The sequence below is a fragment of the Osmia lignaria genome, chromosome 3, assembly GCF_051020975.1.
Source record: "Osmia lignaria lignaria isolate PbOS001 chromosome 3, iyOsmLign1, whole genome shotgun sequence".
NCBI classification, from domain to species: domain Eukaryota; kingdom Metazoa; phylum Arthropoda; class Insecta; order Hymenoptera; family Megachilidae; genus Osmia; species Osmia lignaria.
This window is the reverse complement of record NC_135034.1, coordinates 4,469,455-4,481,653: the sequence shown is the minus strand read 5'-3', so window position 1 is coordinate 4,481,653 and position 12,199 is coordinate 4,469,455. Positions and strand designations below refer to the sequence as shown.

At 44.0% G+C, this 12,199-nt stretch overlaps 1 protein-coding gene across 1 annotated transcript in view; it reads left to right on the top strand.

The window, feature by feature from the left end:
• rho-6 (serine protease rhomboid 6) overlaps window positions 1–12,199 on the top strand; it is a 110,761-nt gene that overhangs the window by 4,739 nt on the left and 93,823 nt on the right. The gene's annotated exons all lie outside the window — the stretch shown is intronic.

Sequence of the window (12,199 nt, the reverse complement as noted above, 5' to 3'; positions counted from 1 at the left end):
CCGCGTCGTGTTCCGGAATACTTTATGAAAATACCATGGCTGCGATTCCGTATTCGAAAGGAACGCTCAGAAAAGCGTTTTGTTTAAACAATCATTCGATCGTTCGTTTGTTAACGATCCACGCGAAACGACAGCTTTTTACACGACTCGTTGAAAATTCATTTGTGAATTAATGATCGAGAAAAGTAAAGAGTAGTTATCGTGTCGCGACGTTTCCAAAGAAATACGAGTTTTCATAAAAATGTCAATTCCTTTTGTTCTTTTATTTCGAACTTCCATTTGTTTTAAGCAGAACTTCATGCGTCTAGTTTGTGTGAATGGCTTTTTTCTAAAAGATCCGTTGAAAAAATTGTTTAAAAAAGGGATGTGGTTGATTTCGAAGTCTTCTGTACGCATCAAATGTTGGTCGTTGAATTCCGAGACTTCCTTCTACGCCCGTTTCGTCTTCCGGCTTTGTATACGTGTGCAAGCATTACGTAGAAGATACGATGTCGTGTTTTCGCGGTGCAACGCACCAGGATGTACCAGGGACATGCAAATAAGCTGGTTCCTGGTTCCTCGTGTTTTCATGTGCAGTTAGAACGTTGCCCTGTGAAATCCTTCGAGCAGAACCGCGAGAACCTCGGAGAATCGCTTGAATTGTTTCCTGAGAATGTTTTCTCGTACTAGAGCATACATATTATCATTATTACCCGACGTTGGAATTCAAAAATCTTCAATGCAACTATGCTAAATCTAAATGTATTTATCACCGACAGTGTGAATGACAATTTCAAGTATTTTCGCAATAAACAAGAGGAACGAGACACCTTTATGCAATTTCGATTCACAGAAAACAGACTTCCACAATCGAGAAGAAGTATTCGAGGAATGCTTTTCAGTTCAGCTCAGCAGCATCGTTAAATATTACACAGCGAAACGGGACAATTCTCTTGAGACACGCGGAAAGCTCAAGTACGCTTTCGATTAAATCCGAAGATGGAAATATTCTTTCAAAGGTGGCTCAAAATTTTCCTACACGAAACTCGAGAAACCTCTCTGTTCGTCTTTAAAGAAATAAAAAAAAAAAAAAAAGAAAAAAAGAAACGAAGACACTTTTGGTAGAGAAATGAAATTCAAGGGGAAAGTCGAATAAGATTTTCCTTGATATTTCCTCGCGAAGAAAATTCTTACTTCTCTGAATCGAGACGTTCAAGGAGTTCTTTCATTGCCAGCTGGGGTACAGATAAGCCAACGAACGAGAGGCACGCGGGCCGGAAGCTACGTCTTCTTCTGGTTCACGAGACGACGACAGGAAAACCGTAGAAGATATGCAAATGCAGCGACGGTCGCAGCGCCGCCGCGCTTTCTGCTAATTCGTTTTGCACTCTCCAGAAAGCGTGCGCTTTAAATGCGATTTCGTGGAAGTTCCTTGTTGTTATCGTTCATTTTCCCGGGAGTAATACCGGTTTGCCGCACCGTCTCGCGATTAAAACACCGTTTCGCTTACGAACGATCATTACCCGCGAAATATTAAACGTATTTCCGGTTATCCCTCTAATCGCGATTAAACGGCAATAACGACCGCTTCGTCGCGCGGGAATGCGTCGAGGAAAACAAAAACTCGTGCCTTTAATTGCTCGCGGATTTCACGGAAAATTCATAATGTTCCACGGGAACATGAATTCTAGAGTCGAAGTGAAATGTTTCCAATTATTCTTTTTTTCATGTCTCTCGTTTATCATACGTCGTTCCCTCAACTATTTCTGACCAGTTGAAATTTCAACAATTTCCTTTCTCGACATACCCTCCCTGCGGAGGTATCGGGTCCAGTCGTCGTTCGAGCTTAAACAGAGCGAGTCACCGAGTGCCTTTTATAAACTGTACACGCTCGAGTGAAACTGAAAACGACAGAAAAAGAGTGGGTGCATTTGCATGGGCACGCAGCTTTCCAGGCGACGAGGCAGAGTCAGGTGTGACCCACTTCTCTCGCCAACACTTCGTTAATGCTACACGAGTCCTCTTTTTTTTTTACCTCTCGGCCCGATGTATTCACCGCGACATGGGCCACGAAATCACATTTTTAATTACAATACCGGCAACGACACTTAGCTAACGATAAGATAACTAGCCTCGAACGCGAAGCTTTTTATGCCCTTTATTTTTCGGGGATTTCTATGGTGTGCTAATTATTATATCTGGCCGAAAACATAGTTAATAACATCGTATGGGGGAAAAATGGTATTTTACACCACGGCTTTGTTTTTCCATAAAAGAAAGGTTGAATGGACTCGTTGATGGATTTGATGACAGAACGCGTGTGCTAGAACAAAAGGGTACTCGTGTTTCCTAGGTTCGTTATTGGTTACGTTGACATTATAATCGTTATCTCTACACGTGATACCAATTTCGCACAATGTGCTTGGCTGTCTACTTTGTTCTGGCTGAACGAGCATGTCATTTAACGGGAAGTTCGTTTAATGCGAACGTACCAGTCGACGGGAAATTACCGTCGAAAGTGTTTAAATGGATTTTCAATGGACCCAATGCCACCCTCTTGTAGCCGGCAAATTCTTCGAATTACAACTTTCTCGGCACAATGGATCGCGGAGAATTAATATTCATTCCTTTAATATCCACCCCTTTTCTGCGTCTCTTCTGCGCTTTATATCTTCGACTCGAAGAAATACTGCTTCTTTACCTTTCGTTTATTAATTGTCGGTACTGGCTCTTTGTATAAACCTTAGCAAGTGAAAGACTTGCGAAGAGCCCAGGGCTGATTAAATGGAAACAGAGTAGCTGTATATCGCTGATTAATTACCTTTCCTTTCAGCCAAGTTGTTTCTTTCAAAAAGAACGTTCAATTTGTTAATAAATAAGAAACTATGGATCCCAGACGTAAGTCAAGTATAACTGAGTATCGAGAAGATTGGCGAAACCAACTGTTCCTCTCTTTAGCGTATTTAAACTGCTTCGCCAGTTTATTTGGAAAATTGTTGGAAAGGGGTGATGAAAAGCAAATTCTTTGGTAGGAACGTGTGGTCTGCACAATATCCCAAAGCTTGGTTCAGTTTATTTGTGCGTCAGAAAGTGGGTGGCAGGTTCACAATGGCGGAGAATACATGGTAGGAGAACAACAACAACGACAACGACAACGGCACGGCGTAAAACTGTGAAGCGAGACCGACATCGTAATTTACTCTTTATGGCCGGACTTTACTAAATCCCTTCTAGTATTCCCTGCTGCACACACAAGTCGCCCCGTTGTCGTATTCTTCTTCGTGGTAGACGTTGCCCTCTGCGTTAGATTGTACGGGGCTTGTTGCGAGCAAGTCTAAAGTATGAAGGGAAATAAAACGCACGCGACGGGAAACATAATAGTTACGCAACGAGAATAATGACGAGCGATCGCCAGGGGATTAGAGTCCTTTGGACGGTGTGCTGTAAGAAAGAAATCTAGCTCTTCCAACTTGCCAGAAAGCTGACGGCAAGTGTTCCTTTAATTGTATATCTGAATATACCGGGTGAGATAGAAATCGCGAAAATATTGATGATGAGAGAAGAAAATATTAGTGGAAAAATCCGAGGACGAAAGGTCCGAGTGGAAGTTGGTTTACAGCCATCGATCGTAGTTGCTCGTTATTTTTCTAAACAAAAACAAAAAATGGCGACCGTAAGCCAAGCCATAAAGGTGGAGGAATTATTGAGCGAAGGTAAAGGTAAGCGATAAATTCGAGCGGGCTTTAACTGCATCGCCATTCCCAGCCTTTCCAATTTCTCAAACGACACAGCTTCCACTTTCTTTTCCCGGTTATTCCTTGTAATTCTTTCATCGAACTCGCTTCTCCGTCCGGAAGTTGTTCGATTTTACGATTTCTGTTTCTTTGTAAAATACGGTCCCGTTAGATTCGAAGGGAATTTCTTGTTTTCATACGAAACACCTTGTATATCAGACCGATGGGAATAAGGGAAGGAAACGACTTTCATAATTGCCCTTTCCTTAATTAGCACGCATTGTTCGAGGGGGTGAGTTCTTTGATGGAAACGTCAGAACGACTTGAACGAAGTTCTGCGAAAGGAGCCACGGAAGCGTCGCGCGAGATCACGTTACGCATTCGAACTCGATAGAACAATTCTTGCCAGCTCTTCGCGGTGGTTGAGAAGAAAGGAGACGAGCTTCCGCGTTAGAGTTCCTGCTGCCATTACGGCGAACGACGAGGCTGACGTTATTATTATTTTCTTGACTAGGGCGGTCGATCTTCGTCGGAATTGCTTGATGTAATTCCCCTAATGAATCCCAACGAACGGCTCGGTGCTCGTTACCGTGACACTGCAATTTCAAAGAAATTTTCAATTATAGAATGGACATGTTTCGATTTTTCTTTTGGTAACTCACGAATGTGTCCCGGAACTTTTGATACCTTTTGCTTTAATTTACTTGAACTTTGGACAAGGTGAAACGATGTCTCGTGCCTTTATCGAATCGACAGAGGCAGGGATTGCTCGAACAACTTCCAGATGTCCGCTGCCATTAGCGTAGCTTCCACCGAGCAGGAAATTGTCACTAGGAAGCGTTTCGTCACGCTCCCTTGAGTGGCCGAAACCGATTTTCACGGTTCGCCAAGCAATCGGCTAACGATTCGCGACCTATCCAAGCTAATTCGAGTAGATACTCCAATAGACGTCCACCTATTTATACACACTTGTGTATGTATTAGAGGAGTGTAACGAAGCGAGATTCGCAGCTGAAAAGTTTTCTTCGTTCATTAAGGATCTTATTGAAAAGTGGATCGTAAACGATCGATATCTGATCGATATTCGAAGGAGTAAACGCAGAGCGTGCGATTCGACGTCGGATGGTTAACTATATGGTTATAACGTACAATACACATCGGGGCCCGTATATATACGGAAGGGTGGACTGGTGATACGTGCGTGCTTGCTTGCGTGGGTGTTCAACGGATCCTGTGTTTATCCACGTGCTGGTACGCGTACGATATTTGCCATAGGAAACCACACAATGGCCCGTCACACCGCAGCTCGACCATGGCAGACGTGCCGTACCTACGGCAATGCGGAATATACACACACGGCTCGTGGTACAGCTGGATTCGTGTGTCGATACCGGGCTGACACACAAAGCTCTTCTTCCCTTTCATCCTCCACCACGCTCTCGACTCTCGACCGAGGAACAAGGAAGTTAACCAGCACCTTGTCCCTCTTTCTCCTCTTTTGTACCCTGGCCACGTGTTATTCCGCTGAACGATTACCACTTTGATTTAGCCCGCCCCCGTCGGCGACGGGGGGCCTTTCGAAAACGATTTCAGCTGCTCCGTGGCACTGTGAATCGATCCTCGGAATTTCCAGAGGTAGTTTCCAGGTGTACCGAGCTTCTAGCGGTATACGAGGTAGAGAATGATTCGTGATTTCGAATTTTCCCACTAATTATTGTATTGGCAATTTAGAGGAAGTTTATTTTATCTTGATCGTTCAATCGCGAGAATCGAGCGATTGTATAATAATTATTGAAGAACAATCTGCTCGCGCAAGCTTTCCATGGGATGCAATCGATGCTAGCCAAACCGTGGCAGTTTCAAACGTCGATACACACCATAAAAGCCATCAAGCCTGGCTCTGGACGCACCCGTCGAGATCAGAAAATTAATTTACATTCCCTCCAGTACGTAGCGTACGAGGCTTCGAATGGTTAATTAGCCGTTCAAAAATTCTCAACTCTATTCTGATCTTCATATCAGACCTTCTATATTTTTCGGAATTTTTCCTATAGGTTGTTAATGAAGCAATTAATCGGCAAATCAATTGGTAGAGGATGGAGATAGTTAAGCGGTCTGCGGGGGAAGGGAAGCGAGATCGATTGATCTCTCGTCTTTGAACAGAAGGGACACTATTTGCTTGGCAGTGTATACCTAGTTAGCCGTGGCCACGCTGCTGGTTCAATGCATCGAATCGCGCTATCGAATTTCGGCTGCAACTATCTTGCTTCCCGTACGTACATTACCGGCCTGGTAGAATGTAATGTCATAAACTAAGGGCTGCGGATAGGTATTTGCGGGCAACAGTTCCATTTCCTAACGCGGGTATACACGTTACGCGGGGGGTAAAAGCGGGCCACCGGTTGTACGCGGAGCCGAAACTTTGGATTTATGCGCGACGTACACAGCGATATCCAGGTTGAAAAGTATCCCGTCGAGATACTTTGTCTCCTAACGCTTCGACCAAGCCATCCTACAGTTTCCTGTTAACGTTGTTCCGTTTAATTCTGCCTCGACAGAGCCGGCAACTTTTGGATCCATCGTAATTCGAACGTCGTCCTGTCCGAATCGAATATCCAAAATAGGGATAGTTGGTATTATTTCGGACCGTGAGTTTGGTAGGAAGTTCGACGGAAACTAGATTTAGTCTGGTCGAATGATTAAGAAATGAAAACAACTCGCATTACGGTCAATCGATATCGTTTCAACGTTATGTTAATAATGTTTATCGTAACGGTGAAAAGCGTAAGCATCAGGAAATTCGGCACTGATTAGTAGCGTTGCGTGGAACCGCGATGCAACGGATGCAATATGCAGCCGGACTGCATCACGGCTGATGAATAAGTAACATTAATTAGCCCACGTCACGGTCGACCCCAATGTCAAAATGGATTAACACCGTCGGCATTCTTCGTTTGCTCTCATGAATTACCGACGAGCCTCCCCTTTGACCTGTCGTTTCTCATCGACGTGCCCGAGTATCCGGTGAACGTTCACCTATTTACAGCCGACATCCTTTCACCGCTCTAACATTAATTATGCGACTCTGGGATAAGGAACATTGACCGATCCGCGAAATCGGTAAATCGTGATTCTTTAAAAGCGAAAAATTCGAATCGTAAGTTAAATTAATTTCGATTAGGAAGTTTTACGCGCTTCGGTGTTCGCCAAAGCTTCTTCGAGGTGTGCGCGCGTTATATCCGGTACTTCTCTGTTCCCGGTTATCCGACGCTGTTTTCAATCGTATGCGGCGTTTCGTACCCGCGGCACGAAAGCTTCCTTACTCTTAATCCTTAATTAACCCGAATTCGAACCGATTCACGGCAAGTACTTCCAGTTCAATTCGAACTTTAATCTCGAGGCAGACGGGCGTTTCGAATAACTAGCACGGAAACAGGGCGCCGTGTTTTCCGTCCCGGAACACCCTACAATCCCGACGAAACAATAATTCGAACTTTCGAGCGGGAGAGCCGGAAAAATATGGACGTTCTATGGGTCCCTTAGCCGACTTTCCACAGACTTTACTGCTCCCAGAATATCAGCCGAAAGCGTTGAAATATCCTTCTCGTTTATTCTCCTTTTCATCATTTCTCATAAATAAATAAAAAAGAATAAGCTGGATGTTAGGAATCGGGATGGATAGTCTGTACTGGAAATGTTTCTAGAATCCTAACTTGGAACTATCGAACTCTTTAAGTGGTGCAACCACTTTATGTATCAGAAACTTGCTATACCAGAGTTCTGGTCCGAACTCCGCTCCGGTACAAATTCAACTGTCTGTCCGTCCGATTCTCAGCAAGAAATTATCGCGAGCAGATGCTCGCTCGGCCTTTGCTTCCCATAGTTATTTCACTTCGCCTTGAAAATCTAGTAAATGCATTTACACGGTTCTAGCAAAGGAATAAACAAATGGAAATTAGAATAGCGTTGGTAAAATATTCCATAAGGAAAGTTTTCAAGGGGGTAGCAAATGCAACGAGAAGAAGGGAAAGGAAAGAAAACGAAGCCGGTCAAAGCGAAAAGAACTCTAAACGGCAATGAAAGAGCGAATACCGAAACTCGACGTCGATAATCCTCTTGGACTTTTCTTTTCCTCGCAGTTTGTCCCAGGGAAAAAGTTGGTCCGACACGCGAGCTTGATCTCCTTACCTTTCATTCGCTTCCCCTACTTTGTTCGCCCCGAATGGCCCAGAAACGTGCAGAAATAGGCGTTCGATCAAACTCCGACCAACGGAGGGTTCGAGGAGGGAAGGTATAACGTTTCGTTGGAATGCACTTTCGAACTCTGATTGCCGGAAGAATTTCTCTTCCTTTTTTTTCCTCCCCCTCTGGCCTCGTGTCGCGGCTACGCTGGAAAGTTGGCAGAAAAGACCGAAAATTCGAAACGGAACGACACACCGTTTTCTGTTCGGTGTTCAACTTTAACGAGATCGATTATTACGAGCGAAGTTCGAACGGCCCTGTAACTCGTTGCAACATCGACAAATTTTTCCAACATTTTTCTTTGCTCGATCGACAGAGGAAACGGGATGTTTTATTTCATTTAAAATTACTGTTCTTCTATTTTTCTAATTAAAATACGATAGTAACGATAGAAAACGATGCTACTCCGAGTTCGAAGTTCACCTCGGCAAAGCTTTGAATACCACAGTCCCTTCACCAATTTACCATCGCAGCATGTTGGCGCGACGGCATCAAAAGAAGCTGCTCGCTCGTCGCGGCTGGAAATCATTTATCACGACCGTCTGCTCGTTTTGTACCTTGTCATCAGTGCAAGGATTTCAGGAAAAGAAAAAAAAAAAATCCACCGAACAAAGCTGTCGGGTGTTTCAGCATAAAGGAAGAACCACCGAGCGAGAAGATCGTCTGTGAGCTAGGTCCCTCGTTTCGTTGCAAAATCCGCGACAAATTACTATAACGCGACACGTTCGTAGCTCATCGTTCATTTGTCTGCTCGACTAACTCCGGAAACTGCGAATATCGTTCCTCCTGCATAGCCGCTGCTCGTGCTTGAAAGAGGTTTCACGGATCCTCCCTTTGACCCTTTCATGGTCATAGAATTCATAGCGTACAGATTGACGCGTATGCTGGTCGCCCGTGTACAGATCATGCATCAAGAAAATTACAGATTCTCCGGGTTCGTATTCAAAATCCCCGACAATAAGTTTACAAAGTAGTCGAGTATTCAAAGGGTTAAATCAGAAGCACTCCGTACGATGTCATCGATCGTTCACAATTTCAACCGGCATGGTAATTATCCTTGCTCCCTTTGGAGAAGCAGCTTCAGCCGCTAATTAACGCGTATCTGCGTGCTAACTTTTTCCATGCACGCCGCCGGTGAGAGTTACAACGAAATTTTCGCCGGTGTACCAACGCGCGTAACTTCGTCTATCTCCTGTTCCGCGGGTGTCAAAATTATTATCTCGTTAGCAGCAAGTTTTCGGCACGGGACACGTTCAAACTTCCGGCAGCCGGCAGGAAGCGAGCAGCGGAGAACCTGCGAGCCGAAATCATAGAAGCCATCGCCGCCGCGATGGCTTCGCGAATTAACGTTGAAACGACCATGCTGGAATTACGTTCGGGGTACACATATCGAAATGAGATTCCACAGATATATTAGTGGATCAGTGATGTCGTGTTTAGTAATTGGCTACTGGTTACGTCGATATCATATCCGCGTATCGTTTCACGATTGTTAATTGTCATTGCGTTATAAATACACAGTTAAAATGCACCGAGAGAGAATCATTAACGAATCGATGGAAAATCGATGGGGAACGGTACAAATTTTTCAAAGACCCTTTTTTTCTCCCCTGGCAATTTTTGCCACTCGTCCCGCAAACTCCAATCGCGCAAAAAGTTTTAGCATGAAAATCCGGATATTGATCCGGCATTTGCCAAGGTATTTTTACGTTATCTCTGTTTCGCGAGTTTCACCGGGTCAGGAGCGTATTTTACATTCGAGCGTGGAAGCTTGTTTTGTCGATAACAGTCGGTAAATTTGTAATTGAAAAGACAGGAATGCAAATGATTGTTGATACGGTTCGGTTTTATTTTTACTTCCTGTCGTATCGGCTTGATAAAACAATTAAACTATTTGAAATTTTCACTAGCAAAATTGTTGTATAGATGCAGGTTATTTGTCCCATTAGAGAAGGAGATAATGTTTGACAGGGACGAAGGAGGGAGGTATCGATATCGGGTCGAAAATCCATCGGTGAAAGCGTAGAAGCAACGGAGGAGCTGTCGTTACTGGAGAGACCTCTTTCCTGTTGGAGGGTGTCTCGCACCCTCGGGACGTATAGAGAATGGGGTAGCCGGTTGGGACTAGGAGGGAGAGAGGGCTGCTCACCTCTTCCTATTACGTCGAGTGACATCCAGGCTAATATCCTTCCACTTCCTGTCACTCCATCCCGCTGTGTCTATTCCCTTCGAAACGGTGTGCTCGTACGTGTGCGCCGTTTTCTGTATAGCCCTCTCTCGGGAATATTCGAGGGACCTCCACGTGGAAAAAGGATGTCGTCGCTTTTGCAAGCCGAACGAAAATTCCCTCTGGCGATTTTCAACCCCCTACCCTCCTACCGTTCGCTACCACTACCAGTGCTGCACAGCAGCCGTGTCGTCGACGCTTCTTTCGCGACAAGGGAAAAGCTAAACACGCGTGAAGTAATTACCACAGCTGCTCTGCGGGGAGCAGATCGTTTATACCGTTCTCTTTCTCTCTATTCTTTGCGATTTTGTTTTTTCTTTTTCTTCTTTTTCTGTACTTTATATTCTCAGCTGTCGCTCTTTTATATATACAAAATGGGTGATCAGAGAAATGACTATCATCATACTTAGGATACAGCAAACATTTAATGAGCTAGAAGCTCGTAATCCCTAGTAACAAAAGGGTTAAGCATTTCTTACTCGTCTAAGCGAGTGCAGTAACCTCTCTATGGTCTTATAAGCTTTGTTTTTAACAGCCTTCATAAGGCACTTTGTTTTATCGGCATTTCGTACCGGTTGCTTGCATAATATAATACAACACAGGGTGCGTGAAAAAAACAAGGTGCACCATGGAAATTGCAAATTCCTTCGTTCGCCTGTTTTAAAAGTGGCAATGGAAAAAAACGAGCAGGCTAACGTCACCTTTGCACGTTCGATTTCGATTTCACGTGTACAGTAAAGTTTCAAACAGCCAGTCAGCCAGAGAGCCGCACACTGGATCCAATCCTATCCTTTGATCCTCGCTTTGCATTTTAATGACCTATCGTCTGGCTGGTTTTAACTCACAGCTCCCCGAAAAAAAAAAAATGCTCGACAAGAAGAATATTTTGTCGGCCGAGCCAAGCTTTTGTACAAGCTGTTTGAAAATCCTCTTGATCCTATGTGAAAATAATCGACAGGTTGTTTGAAAAAAATTGGGGAGAGAAAGATTTCCACTTTTCCTCTCGTCACTCTCTCTTTTTCCATCGGGCTGTTAATTATTAATTAGATACCTCGCGTCTGCGGTGTACCATCCAATCAATGCTGGATACCGTACGTGTTGTCCGCTAAGTTTTAACGAAGCTGAGTTTATAATAAAATCAATAGGAATCGTTGAAAAATGTGCTAATTACACGCGCAATCGTAAATATATTTCACATATGAAATTAGCAATTTTATAGGGGAAAAAGCTTGGTACAGTTGTTTCATTTGCACGATCGCGCGTGAACTAACGAAGCAAATAAAAAGATTATCGATCGGAGGGTTCGGCGCAGAGATTATACTCGTAAATAATCCCATAAACTGTGATCCTTTATTAATGGAACTGCCGCGTTGCATACGTTTCCACATTGGACCGCTATCAAAGAGGATTTCTCGCAATAATTATCATGTATAGCGGAGGGGGTCGAAGGTCGAGACCCTAATTAGCGCTAGTCGACGTTTCTCATTTTCCAGGCAATTGGCCACGCAGTCGCACGGTGAAACTTTGCGACCATATAGCTTCCACGAAATCGGACCAGCTAGCTCGATATCACTGCTCGTTAAACGTTGGGAACCGGCTGTATCGTCATTGTTTCCAAAACTCGTCAACCGCGTTTCCTAGTTTTCCACCGGTAATTAACATCTGTCAAACTTTTCCTCTCGTTTATCTGCTCCCTACGTTTTTCCTTTTACTTTAACGATGTTCAAAACGCCGCTGGGATCGAATTAAAAATTCCATTTCATTTTTCTTGCCATTTTTCTCTTCCTTTTTCCACGGGGTTGGTTTATTTTAAAATCGAATATTGCATTAAACAGTTGTTACAACGAAACACAAGAAAATTGAAGTCTCGGTTGTTCGAGGACGGTAACAAAAGGGTGCTCAGAGTTTTTAATGGCTGTCGTTAAAACGTTTTCAACATCCACGTTTTGTGACCACAATCCCTGCTTGAAAACGGCATCGTTTTGCCAGGTCCAGCTACCACGGGATTTCTCGCGAT